Source organism: Ascaphus truei, chromosome 4 (assembly GCF_040206685.1).
Source record: "Ascaphus truei isolate aAscTru1 chromosome 4, aAscTru1.hap1, whole genome shotgun sequence".
Classification (NCBI taxonomy): Eukaryota; Metazoa; Chordata; class Amphibia; order Anura; family Ascaphidae; genus Ascaphus; species Ascaphus truei.
The window spans coordinates 99,876,370-99,890,784 of NC_134486.1; positions in this window are offsets into that span (position 1 = coordinate 99,876,370).

The window sequence follows — 14,415 nt, forward strand, 5'->3', positions numbered from 1 at the left end:
GATTGCACATAGCAAAAGCCAAAAAAAGAGAATCTTTCCGATACTCAATCTAGAAATCTTGAACCAATATACAATTGCACTTCAAGCCTATTGGCGGGAAAACACTTAACCAGAAAACAGTTTTGCACGACCTTCCCCTGGTAACTCCCCACCCACTTACCCTCTCCTACCCCTTGCATTCCCATCCTTAGTGACCCTCCTACCCTTGCAGATCTCCTTCCCCCCTGGCAACCCCCCTCCCTCTCCACAAGGACCCCTTCACTCCCCCCTCCAGACAGACCGCCCACCCCCCTCTCCGGGACTGCCCCTTCCCTTCATTCAAGGTATCCCCTCCCCTAGCCAGACCCCCCGTATGTACCTGCAAATTCCTTCTCCTAACACAGACATGCAAAATCAGCCTCTCCCACTTCATCAAAAACAAATTACTAACCTGCTATGTAAAAAGGTCATTTTAAGACACCCCAGAGACCAAGATAGGAGGGTAGCAGCACTATTTAAGAACTGGAAAAAGATCCTATTTTTAGTTTTGTTTGTATTTATCTACTGGTGTTTAAGGTTTAAGGATACATACTGTAGGTTAAAATTACATTCAAGTTATAGCAATAACATATATTTACATAATATAATAATAGAAAAAAAAACATAAGTTAAATCAAATTTATGCTGGAATTTGACACGAGATGACCATCAGTAGGGCCCTGTCTATCTACAGTAGTCTAAAGAACTAGACTGATCTGACTCATACACAAGGAGACATTGAGAGATCTCCAGATTCACATACAATAAACAAAATATTTGAAGTGCTCAACAACCTGTTAAACACCCCCTTCCACACTCCTGGGCCACCTTTCCAGGATCAGTTTGCCCTGGTAGTTAAGCCATGTAACTATGGGGCCCTCCCCATGTGATGCCCTTATCTCATACCATCTACACTAAGGGCACACACCAATTGGCTCTATTAAGAGCCCATTACTCCCCCCCTCCCTCACTACCTCCCAAAACCTGTATTCATAGAGATGACCTTATTTTCATGAGTATATCTTAGCACATATCTTAGCACAATGGTCTACACAGACAATAGTCCTCCCCTGGAGATACGTATATTGTTTGTGTAACATGGTTAGTCTATTCCACCTCTCTTTTCCCCCCTGTCACATAAGTCCTTAGCAGTCTAGGCTGTGACAGGTAGTCCTGTGGGCTTTTGACCCCCCTCATGCTCCTCTCTGAGTGACAGAAGCGTGATGGTGACTCATGGCCTGTGTATAGCTTATCAGGTATAGGTACAGACCTTGAGCCCTTCCCATCTCGTTCATCAGAGAGGCAGTGCTAAATTTAGTTCGTTCTCTCCCACCCTTCCAACCGAGTGGAGGTGTGGGTCCTGTCTCTTCTATCTGTGGCAGAGAGAGGCCAGCCAGGCCTTCATGACTGGTTGGCTTAGGAAGATCTAAGGCTCCACACTAGGAGAGCCAGCACCATCCAGAGGCCTGGGATCCTCTGATGACCCTATGCACCGCTGTAAGGAAGATCTGCAGTGACTGCTGAATAAAGACCCTTTTACTTTCATCATACTCCTGTTTGAGTGTCAGTCCCTGGGCAGGAGGAAAGAAGTGTGCTTTAGTGGGGACTGATCTCTGGGCACCCTGGAGCCCACTACATCTGGAAGTGCTAAGCACCGAGTAAAGAACATCAGTGATCATCAAAAGCCTGTCCTGGTCTCCATATCATCGCAGACAACTCAGCTCTCCTGAAGCCTCACAGGTATGCCGCACCATAACACCTGTAGCAGCCACAAGTATCTCCTAGATGGTGGAGGTACATGTGCTACATATGATATTGTATTATCAAGCCATTAAGACGGCTTGCACAACTATTTACACAATGTATTTAAATATTTTCTCAATTTTTGTCCTCGCGACTCGCACAGAAGTCAGCAGAAGAAGGATATCTTGTAGACATTTTGTTCCCCTGGTATCTCCATGTCCTTAAAGATTATATCACATAATACTACGGGTCTAAACAGTCCGAACAAACAAAGAAAAGCTATGGCAGATTACAAGAGACTCAAAGGAGACACTACTCTTTCAAGAAACATACTTTAATCACTCCAACTCCTCAACCTGTCCTGGTGTGTCCTGATCTGTGTGACAGAATTACTGTTTGATTTGAAGTATTGTTTCTATCAAGTGTGGCGTTAGAACCAGAAGGGAAGTGCTGTGCTGTGCATACTAGCAGGGGTAGCTGAACTTGAAGAGTGTTCAGTGGGTTCATGTATTTTTAATTGTGTGGGAATTTTTTTTTTGTTTCTCTCTCCTGCCTGGTAGAGCCTGCAGTGGGTGTGGTTACTTGATTGGTTGCCTAACACAGTGGTGCGTAAAGTGGGGGGCGCTGGATTTTTTTGGGGGGGCGCGGGCGCTTGCAGAGGCCCCGCGCTCTTTCCCGAGGCATTTTATTAAATGCCGGGGGATCACGTGAGGCCTCTGCACCACTAAACACTTACAGTAGAGGCAACTCTTATTCGAACAAAAACCAGTGGCAATTCCCCAAAAAACCCAGGAAACACCCAGGTACATTCTGAATACATGCCTTAAACTTTCCTTAAACTAGCCCCAGCATTTCTGCATTGATTAATCAGATTAACAGCGGGGGTCCCTGGCAGTCCCATTCAAACTGAATGGGACTGCCAGGGATCCCTGCTGTGTTAATCCTATGGGTCGTTAGTCAATGCAGAAATGCCTTAAACGTGCCTCAAACTAGCCCAGAACATACCCAGCACATACCCAGCACATACCCAGAATGTAACCCGGCTAGTTTACGGCAAATGTTAGAATAAACGTCGCCTCTACTGTACCTTGTTTCAGACACTGTGACGCGTCGCCATGGCAACGCGGCATCATATGACGCCGCAGTGTCATGCGTGGTGACGTCACACGGCCATCTCCATAGAAACGGGGTCAGTTGACGCTGCAAACAAGGTGAGGGTGGGGAGCGCGAGAGCGAGGGGGAACTGGCAGGGGGCGCAGCTCAAAAAGTTTGCGCTCCTCTGGCCTAACACATTGGTTGATCTGTGTGTCTCTCTTTAAAACAGGCTTGAAACAAATCCTGAGCTTGCATGTCCTGATCTGTGTGACTGAATTACTGTTTGATTTCAAGTGCGGTTTGTATCAAGTGTGGAGTTAAATCCAGTAGGAATTGGAACAAGGAAGGAGTGAAACAAGGCATAGTATATTGAAGTACTGCACAGTAAATTGTTAGCACTTATAACTCCATAGTTTCAACAATGAGAAGGATACAACAATGAGCAGAATTGATAATGTCACTCAATGCACATTTTGCCACATGTATGTGCAATTGGAGCAGCTGTTCCAGGGAGCAAACCGCTGTGGGAATTTGGTCCCTTTGGACTCTCGGGGGAAGCAGGAAGAAGATGAAGAGGCAGGCCAGTTCTGAGCTGACCCATCCCAATAGATTTGTCCCATTCAGTGAAGATATTGAAAGTGTTAGGGCAGGAATGGCAAGGCTGGGGGAGATTGATTCCTCTAGCAGCCAGGGGAATAGTTCCCCGAGAACAGAGGGGAATCAGGATACTCAGAGACCAAGAAAGATTATGGTGGTAGGGGATTCCATTATTAGTAAAGTAGACGGGGCTATCTGTTGCAGTGACCGCATGAATAGAACAGTTTGTGGTTTTCCGTGGGCTTAAGTTCTGCACAATGTGGATTGGGTAGACAGATTTTTGGGAGGGGCTGCAATTGACCCGCCAGTCCTGGTACATGTTTGCACCAATTACAAAGTTAGAGAAAGATGACAGGTCCTAAAAAATGATTCCAAGGTAATATTTTCTGAAATACTACCGGATCCATGCACCTATCACCCCAGGGAGATAGTTGGCGTTAAAGGAGGTTAATGCATGGCATAGAAAGTGATTGTCACGGGGGACAAGGCATTTACACCTTTTTACCAGGATCATACATTGAGCAAAACAGGTAAAGTGAAATAAATTGTACATTTATTCGCAGGAAGAGGGATACACACAATGGAATACAAACTACATAAGAAGAGACACACTTACTTGGGACCTGGGGTAAAAAATTAGACTTTCCTAACAATTTAGCACGAGAGTCATTAGTTGTCTGGGACATGGCCCGAAATGCCCTGGAAACCAAATCGGCATGAAGTTGCAGATGCCACCGCTCCCTTCTCTCCGGAGGATTTGAAATCCACTGACCGGGATTTAGCTCCAAACGTTCTGGAACTAAAATCATCTTGAAATCCCAGCCGCGACCGCAACATTCGTTTTTGAGAACTTGGTCCCAAAAAGCTGGACTTAGAAAATATTTAGACTTGAATTTTCTGAATCTGGCCTCTTGCTATTTCTCCAAGAGCATCTTTTGGTCGTTTCAAATTTCCCGATTGACTTCTGGTGCTCAGAATCTCTCCGGGTGATTGGCTGAGAGGATTCTTATAGTATTTGAGTCCATTCACAAAATACTACAACCAATCACAGCGATAGAACTTTCTTACCAGCCAATCAGAGTGATGCCAGTCTTCTGAAGCCGGGCAAGTGGGGATTCGGAATCAGCCAAGGGCATCCGCAAGTTTGCCACCTTAGCCACTTGCTATTCAGAAGCCACCCACTGGGTTAGGCTCCTCCAAGTCTGGTGGTGCAAATGGTAGTCCGGAGGACTTCCATTCATCCCAAGACGTGGTTACTTGAGCCTAGCTCTCCTGCCCAAATGTTCTTAACCCCTCTGGCATCCTCTGTGGCTTTCATGTCCGATGTCTGAATAGACTCACTGCCACCAAGTTGGTAGCCCAGTGGCTCACTCAGAACATTGGATCTGAAAGTCCCAGCTCATAATACCGTGCACAACAGTACATCTTATACCTAATACAAATGTTAATAAAAAATATACTTATACATGTCCTAAGTCTCTGGGTATGGGGAATAGAATAAAAAGCTGCACTTTATTTTCTATTAGGTAGAAAAAACAGGATATTCAGCGCTCGTGCTGTGTGATGGTGTGGATGATCCCTTTGCAGCATGTACATAAAGCGTCTCCCCAGAAACTCTCAAATCTAGGTGAACCCCCCTTAGAAAGGGGGGAAGGCACCCTGAAATACAAGATAATAAAAAATGCACAAATGCGCACCAGGGATTAGTGGAAGGTAATTTATTAAAAATACACAAAAACTGAGGGGATCCAACCCCACCTCAGAACAGCTGTGCAGCTGGACGGCTAAGTACTACCAAGGAGAACACCTGATGGTGACTAAACCCTAAGCTGCACAGTATACAAATACAGTAAAATTTATATAAAAAACATGAAAGAAAAAAACAAACATGAAAACAACCTATCAACAGATTTGTATAGAAACCGCCATTGGGTTGGGCACTGGCAAGGGGAAACGGACACTCACACTGAGACAGTCAGCAGACTCGCGGTGTCTGCACAGGATCCGGATCTCGGCACCGCGTAGATGGATAAAACCGCTGCTGTCTCCTGCAGGCTCCGTCTCAGCTTACCAGCATACACACGCAGGATGACCTGTCGTGACCTCTACGCGTTTCGTACCAAGTACTGAAACAATTGATTGCCTATTCACATGCTTTTTGAGCCTTGTATTGGGAGGTTTTTTCCTCCACCCTCTATTTAGAAACAGATAATACTAGAAAACCTCTAAAGACTAAATCCAATTGTAGAAAAGAAGGAGAAGAAAAGATAGTAGTACAGACTGGAAAAAAACATAAATGCATGCTTGCCAAGGCAATTCCACTGGTTTAAACAGATCTCCCTACAATCATGCAAATTGAGGACAGAATTTGGCACACATTTACTATGGAAAAGATAACAAGCTACTTAAAAAACTCTTGCACCAAATTCCTACAAACATGGGAACCATGGATCTAGTATATAAGCATACCGGGTCTAAACAGGGAATGCACCTTCCTTAAACCCCCTCCCCCACCCCCGACGCCACATATCATGATGGAGCATCTGGGGATCATAGTAAAAGATTTCTGGGATTTCAGTTCTTCTATTAGAAAATCTAATCAAGAATAGACACACTCATTAAACCTAATGGAACACGCAACAGTATGTTGTGATCTGTAAATAAATAATGATATGAAATATGTATCCGTCATACCGAAATTATGTTGTACTGTAATGATTACTGCACACATGAATGCATCCCCTCCCCCCCCCCACCTTTTCTCTCCTTTACCCCAATAAAAATAGTTTAATAAAGAATAAGTATTAAAGAAAAATATATATACTATAACTGTTTTCAGTGTTCTGTTTATAACAGCAGTATATTTTCCTACTACATGGATGTGAAAAGTGTTCCCCTACTCTCAATCTATTACAAACAGAACACCTAAACTAGTTATAGCAACCAGGTCAACCAGGTTTGTCTCTCCGAAGAAAATGTTGATTCTCATAATATTTTTTATCATCAGTTTTAATAAGATGATCAGCAATATTTTTGCCCCCTTTGAAAGCCATCAATGGGGGCATTAAACACCATGTCCCTACGATGTGGTCCTTCTGCAACAAGTGCCAGTATTTGCGTATAAAGGATTTGAGAAATTGACCCGGCCTTTTGTATTTAGTGGCAAATATCATACTTTTACTGGTGGTTTGTGCCATACAAGACTTTGATTCCTTGGTGTGGACTTTCACGTTTGTGACGGCACCACCGCAGACAGTAACTCTAGCCACATCTGTACCAACATGTTTTTAGATTCAAGATTTAGGTTTTATTATCATGATAAATTAACTAGTGCTACCCTTAATAAAACATTTATGTGTGGGGTGTACTTTTTGGGAAACCTGTCTCCATAGATCTTAGGACTAATGAGTTGGATGCAAGTTACGGCCCCCGGATGACAAGAACAAAAGCTCCTCCCCTGTATAATGTCACAATGACCGAACCAATAGATAAACGAAGGGCAGCCCATGGATGACCCTCATGAAACGCTACATGCTGATTAGAGGGAGGTAAAGATATCACTGTGGGGTATTCAAGACACTGTTATTGCCCTACATACATATATATATATAAGTTGTTTGTGGAGGTACCCGGGCGCTATCTCTGTATGGCTTATTTGATGTGCGGAAGTAAAAAAGGTGTGGTGTAATACTGCCTGTGAATAGTTTTCAAGTGGTATCCTCTTGTGACTCGGAACCCCAGCAGGATCTAACCGGGACCCTTGTAGGCAGTGAATACAAGGATGGGGGAGCACAATAGTTGGAAACAGGCAGTGTTGTAGAACTAGTAATTGCTTTTAAAATAAATTAATTATATCCTGAGCGAGTGTGGTAGCTCAGGTGTCTAATGTCTAATTTGAATGATAGACACACATGGGTTCGTATGTATTGGTGAAAGGGTAGAATAAAAGTATATATAACTTACACGGCCTTGTGTAAGCCCAATCGCATCAAGGTTTCTTTTGGAATCCCGTGTGCTTCTGGTGAGGCTTTTCTTCTTGCGGTGCGGGTTCTTCTTCTTGGTGTATAGGCTGCTTGCTTCGTTGGTTCAGAGTGCCGCTCCAGGAGGATTTCCTCTCGTATAAACAGAAAGGAGGATAGGGTTAACACATATACATATATACGTCAATGTGGGGGAGGGGATGGTGTGTTTATGGACCACCATAAAAAAATATATATATTATACTCCGGCACTCACACGGGCTGGTGTGAGTGTACTCTTATCTTGGTATCTTGTTTACTTATGGGTGTTACCCAATTAGTATCAGGTGATGAAAGGGAGGGGTACAATGGTATATATGGTAAATATAACACAATACTCACACGGGCCAGTGTGAGTACACACTTCTAGCGGTATCTTTGTTCTTCTGTTCCTGATGTAGCTAATGGTGAAGATGGGGTTTAACGCATATAAAAGACACTAGGGTCTGGAGGGTACAAACTATCTTTAATAAAAAACAAAAGAAATAAAAACAAAAACAAAAACAGAAACCAAACGTTTCTTGGGGAAGTAAAAGCAAAGGGGGGACAGTATGGTGTATAGTAGTAGGGGGTCTCGCCTTCCGCGTCCGGATGGGGAGCTGCAACTACACCTCTGTCTCCTCTGTGATGTGCTGTTAAAATGTTCCAGGTAAAAGAGCAACGCGTTTCGTCCAAGTACTGGACTTCCTCAGGCTCTGTAGATGTGTTCCTGCTGTTTCCAGCCTCTTTTATGCCGGGTTTAGCCAATCCTGGTCGTTGTGTTAATTGCATTAATTGCAATCCTGTTCCTCTAATGCGACGGGACGTCGCCATCTTGTAATGTGTGCGCGCATCCCATCTTGTAGGGTGCGCGCGCATCCCATCTTCTATTGGGTCGCGCATGTGTGGTGGTCTAAATAATAAAGTTTTCAGGCAATACAAATGTATGTCCTTGTGCGTCTCAATAAAGTTCCGTGTTGTTGAAAAAGAAAAGAAAAAAGAGAAGAAAAAAAAAGAGAAAAAGGAAGAAAAGTTCGCGCGCAGTCCCTTGTATACTGCGTGGTTGCATGTTCTGTATCTATGTACTCTCACTTATAACCAAATGCTGAAGGGGTTAAAAGATGCCTAAAAAGTATCATGAAAGGTGTTGTATATGCCTCTGGTGGCTGTTGCATAAAGTATAAAGATTATACTGTGCCATAATTGTCACGTTGTGCAACCTAATAAAATTGTTTATATGTGCTGAGTTGTGTGTCTATTCTTATATGCTTATAGTGTTATACAGTGATTAAAAATGTGATATATATTCTAAATTGTGTTTGCTCTTAAAAATAATAGGTATAGTTTAGTCTTGTGTATTAAGGATCCAAAAATATGGTTAATTTATAAATAGTATATGTTCTAATGTGAGTTAATTTAAGGAGTGTTAGGTATAATCCAGTCTTGTGTTGATAAAAAAGTGTTTAAGTGTTTAAAGTGCAGAGTGATAAAGTTTAATATAATTAAATTAAATTAAATTGCCTGTTATAAATTAATGAAGGTAGTTTATAAATAGTACATATCATAATGTGAGTTACTTCTAAGAGTATTAGATAAAATCTAATCCTAATTTACTGAAGATAGGTATTTAAATATTTAAAGTGCAGAGTAATTAAAAATACTCTAATGAAATTAGGTTTAATACCTAATGTGAATTAGTGAAGGTAATGGCAATGGGGATAATAATAAGATAATGTTCAAATAATAATAGTGAGCAACATATTGAATTGATGTCCTATGTGAGTGAGTATGACAAATGGATTGACATGCTCTAATTGTTTGCTAACCGAGTTTAAAACTCACTGCTGAGGGAAGCAGGTGGAGTGGATAAAATCATGAAACAAAAATAAAAATAAAAATAAAAAAGCAAAAAATAAATGTGTGAAATATCCAAAAAATCTCTGCATGAAATCAAATGGACTAGAAAAAAGTCTCTGTCCCGGGTAAAGATTATAAGTTAAAAATAGTATACCATAAGATAAAAATGAGGATCTATGGTTTAAAAGGCAGTCGTCAATAATACAGTCCAATCCCAAATGGAGGAGAAAATTTTTAGAGCCTTGGGCGGGTGTATCTGTGGTTGGAGGAGAAAAAGCAGGTTAGTGATCGCCTTAGTTAAGCATACATGATGTCCAATGAATGGAATATGTAGGCCGTGGTCTGGGTGATCACATAAATGCCCCCAGATCTATGTCTATGTTGAGTCCTCTGGGTGTTAGTGTCTTTAATTTATATATCCAGAAGGTTTCTCGTTGGCATAGCTTACGCAGGCGATCCCCACCTCTCCAATTGGCATCTACCCTCTCTATTCCCTTGTAAGTCAGAAGATTTGGGTTACCCTCATGAAATACGCTGAAGTGCTTAGAAACGCTGTGTGTCATTAGCTGCCTTTTTATATTTCCCATGTGTTCCAGTACGCGGACTCGCAAAGATCTTGAAGTGCGGCCCACGTACTGGAGTCCACAGGGGCAAGACAATAGATAAACAATGTGGTCTGTGCGGCAGTCTAGATGTTGCTTTATCTTAAAAGTTTCTTTTGTAACGTTTGACGTGAATTCCAGTTTGTTTCCCTTTGCTGCTTGTTTGCACGCTTTGCAATTAAAGCAGCTGTGGAAACCTTTTACTGGAGGTAACCAGGTCTGAACTTTTGGTTCTTCTTTCTTGTAGACGCTGGGTGCTAATTTGAGTTTAATGCACGGTGCCTTTCTAAATATGACTTTTGGGACATTGGGGATGTTGTCTTTGAGGACAGGGTCTTGTAGTACCACATGCCAATGTTTTTTTTATTATTTTTTGAATTTTCATGGCATCTGCATTATAAGTACTAATGAATGGTGTTTGGAATTGTGTGTTTCCCTGTTTTGTTTTGGAGATCAGCATGTCGTTACGTGGTATTGCATTAGTTTTGGCTACTGCTGATTCTATGAGTTCTGGAGAGTAGCCTCTTTCAAGGAATCTGCCTTTCAAAATGTCTGCTTGATCCCTGAAGGTGCTATCATCAGTGCAGTTTCTCCGGACTCTCCGAAACTGGCCAAACGGAATGTTATCTAACCACTTTCGGTGGTGGCAGCTGGTCGTCATTAAAAAATTATTAGCATCCGTTGGTTTGAAGAATGTTTTTGTTTTAATTTCTGAATTTTCTATATATATGTTGAGGTCCAGGAAGTTGATATTTACCTTACTCTGCTCGGATGTAAACTCCAAATTAATGTTGTTTTGGTTGATGTGTGTGATGAAATCTCTCAGTTTTAGTTCGTCCCCCTTCCAAATAAACAGTACGTCGTCTATATAGCGATGCCATGAGACCAGGTTTGCGCTGAAGGGGTTATTAGACCAAATGTTGGTTTCTTCCCAGTCCGCTAGAAAAATATTTGCGTAACTGGGCACAAACCTGGTCCCCATCGCGGTTCCGCACATCTGGAGGTAGAACAGGCCATTAAACCAGAAAACATTATGCGTTAAGATGAAATTGATGCTATCAATAATGAATCCTTAAAACATATATTACCAATTTATAAATGTGATAACGTATAAAAATGAATTAAATGAATAAATAACTAGTGCAACTAGGCAGTCTCTGATATTTAAATGTATATTCTCAATGCTGGAAGATGGGAGACTGCAAGAGTGCAAACAGCCAGAGTGAGCAGAAAAGCTCACTACTTCATAGATCCACCTAATAGATAATAAACATCATGAGGGTTATTGGCATAAACTCTTAGACAGGACCTTAACTAATGCAGTGAGTCCCGCCTGGCCACTACCCTAATTTTTATATAGATGGCTAATCTAATGAATGGCTGACTAGTACTGTATTAAAACAACCCCATGAAGGGGGCTGACATCATCAAACACGCGTCCAACGCGCGTTTCCCTCCTACTACGGAGCTTCCTCAGGGACAAAATTTGCATTGGGGCTAGAGCGGACGCTATTTAATGCATATAGTTACCATGGTAACTTAATCAGCATCCCGCTTCGGCGCGTGCGCAGAAGAGCGCTTGCGCACCTACTGAAACATATCTGGCGAAACTTTAACATTGATTTTCATCATGCTACCATCAGGTGCTCCAAAGGTATTGCATATGTTTGTCAAGGCGCGTAAAAGTCAGGGATATACTTCCCTTCAAAGTCGTATCAATCCCACGATTCCTGAGCATGCGTGGTCTCCCATAGTTCCTCAGAGTCTATCAGGGGACGCCTGCGCATTGCCTATTGCTGGAAAAAATAAATAAATAAATAAATGAAGGTTACAGCGCATGCGTGGCCACTTAGTCAGAATCACACCGGCGCTAGTTAGATCCAGTGCGCATGTGTTGACACTTAGTCAGTTTTGATATTGGCACGGATTGGACGTGATGCGCATGCGTGACCACTTTGAAATAATCGCTTGGTATTATTTTGCCGGGATATCGGCAATTAGATAGGGTCAGTGTGCATGCGTGGCCACTTAAACACAGCCACGACGGCGCTAGATAAATCCAATGCGCATGCGTTGTCACTTAGACAGTTTCCCGTGAGCACAGATAGGAAATAGTGCGCATGCGTGACCACTTAGAAAAAATCACTTGATATTATTTTGCCGTGATATCAGCAATAGAATAGGGTCAATGCGCGTGCGTGGCCACTTAGACCAGATCACAACATGTCCTCAGTATCAAGCATATGGGGAATACAGACAACCTTGACACGCCAAAAATTAAAGCCAGATATGTACCGTAGTTTGCCCCAATTATAGTGCTGAGACATCATTGAATACAGTGAAAAATAAGTAATGAAATAAAGTAAATACATGAACTGAAGCACACTTATATCAAGAATTCAGATCAAATGAATCATGTCTGTGATTCAACGACACATTTGTTATGAACCCCAGATAAGAAATAGACTGGGTTCACAAATAGGTAATATAGTCACTAATTTGAGTAAATGGATATACAATAATCATTTTAATTAATACAAAACCATGGTTGGCTAACATGAACTGGGGAGGGTAGTTCGGGAGGACACGATGTATATTATCTGTACACACAGTAAGATGGCACACTCGTAGATACGGTGGAGGATCTGAGTGGCCGTGGCAGTATGCGGGAGGTAACACGTACCGGAGATATGCCGATGGTCAAATAAAAGGAGTGAAGGTGAAACCCTCATTAAGGCCATAAGGACTCCTTGTCCTTAGTTTGTAGATCCATTCAGCTTCTATTCTCAAGAGCATCTGATCTACATTTCCCCCTCGTGCTGGGCACTTAAGCTGGTAGATACCCATAAATCTTAAACTATCAGCATCTCCATCATGGAATTGAGTAACGTGTCTCGCCACTGGCGTTTCGGCAGAATGTTTCACGGAATTTATATGCTCAAGAATACGCCTACGTAACTGCCGCGTAGTTTTCCCAACGTACCTCTTCCCACATTTGCATGTGAGAAGGTATATAACATTGGTAGTGCGACAATTAATAAAACTGTCTATGTTGTATTGCTGTGTGCAATCATTATTTTCAAAGGACTTGGCTAGAGTTATATATTTGCAGGCCTTGCAGCCCTGACATCTGTACATCCCTTTGATAGGGCTGAGCCATGTTTCCACTTTAGCACGCTGGTGGTGACTGTGCACTAATCTATCACGTAGATTTTTTGATCTCCTGCTGGTGATTGTTGGTCTCTGTCCAATCACCTTCACCAGGTCAAAATCTGAGGAAAGTAGGTGCCAGTGGCGTGCAAAAATTCTTTTAATAGCCCACCAGCGTTTATTGTAAGTGCCAATGCATCTAATGATGTTATCTTTTTTCTTAGATGTATTGGTGGATAGGAGAGAGTCTATATCACTGTGAAGTGCTCTATGATAGGCCCTATTCAATATCTTTGTTTTATACCCACGACTCAGGAATCGTTCTCGTAATTCCTTAGATTGAATAATAAATTGCTCAATTGTGGAGCAATTCCTGCGTAGGCGGAGATACTGTCCAGTGGGGATGCCTGAGATGAGACTTGGCGGATGTTGACTTTGTGCCAACAACAAACTATTAGTAGCTGTACTCTTCCTGTATACCTTAGTTTGAATATTGCGTTCTTCATCCACATAAATATTCAAGTCCAGGAAGGTAATTGATGTCATGCTAAAAACAGTTGTTAATCTCAGGTTCAGTGTGTTATTATTCAGATGTTCCACGAACCGAAGTAAAAGATTTTGTGGGCCATCCCATAATAATAGGATATCATCTATGTATCTGATCCATAATAAAATATGGTCAGTATACACAGATGACTCCTCATTAAACACATGGACGAATTCCCACCAGCCCAGGTACAGATTAGCGTATGTGGGAGCGCATGCTGTTCCCATTGCTGTACCCTGGGTCTGGTGGTAGTATATCCCGTCAAATACAAAATAATTGTGGGTAAGGACAAAAGATAACAGGTCCAAAACAAAATCATTATGTGTGTTAAATCTGCAGTCCCTTGATCTGAGAAAATGATTCACAGCTCCCAGGCCATTCTCGTGAATTATTGAAGTATATAAAGATTCGACATCTAAGCTCACGAGAATGGTCTCTGGGGAGATATTGATACCATTCAGTCTTTTAAGGGTGTCCTTAGTATCCTGCACATATGACGGAAGACTAATCACGAAGTCCCTTAGGACTTTATCCAGGTAGATACTGCTCCCCTCAGATAGACAGTTATTGCCCGAGACAATAGGACGTCCCGGGGGGGATTGTAGTCTTTTATGTACCTTGGGCAAGGTGTAAAATGTTGCCACTGTTGGTGATTTAGGGTACATAAAGTCATATTCTTGTCTGCTTATCATATCTTGGTCAAGTGCGTCCTGCAGAATGGTCAAAAGATCTTTTTTGTATTCAGAGGTCGGGCTACTCTCAAGAGTTTCGTAGCAGTCCTTATCGCTCAACAGTCTCCTATTCTCCT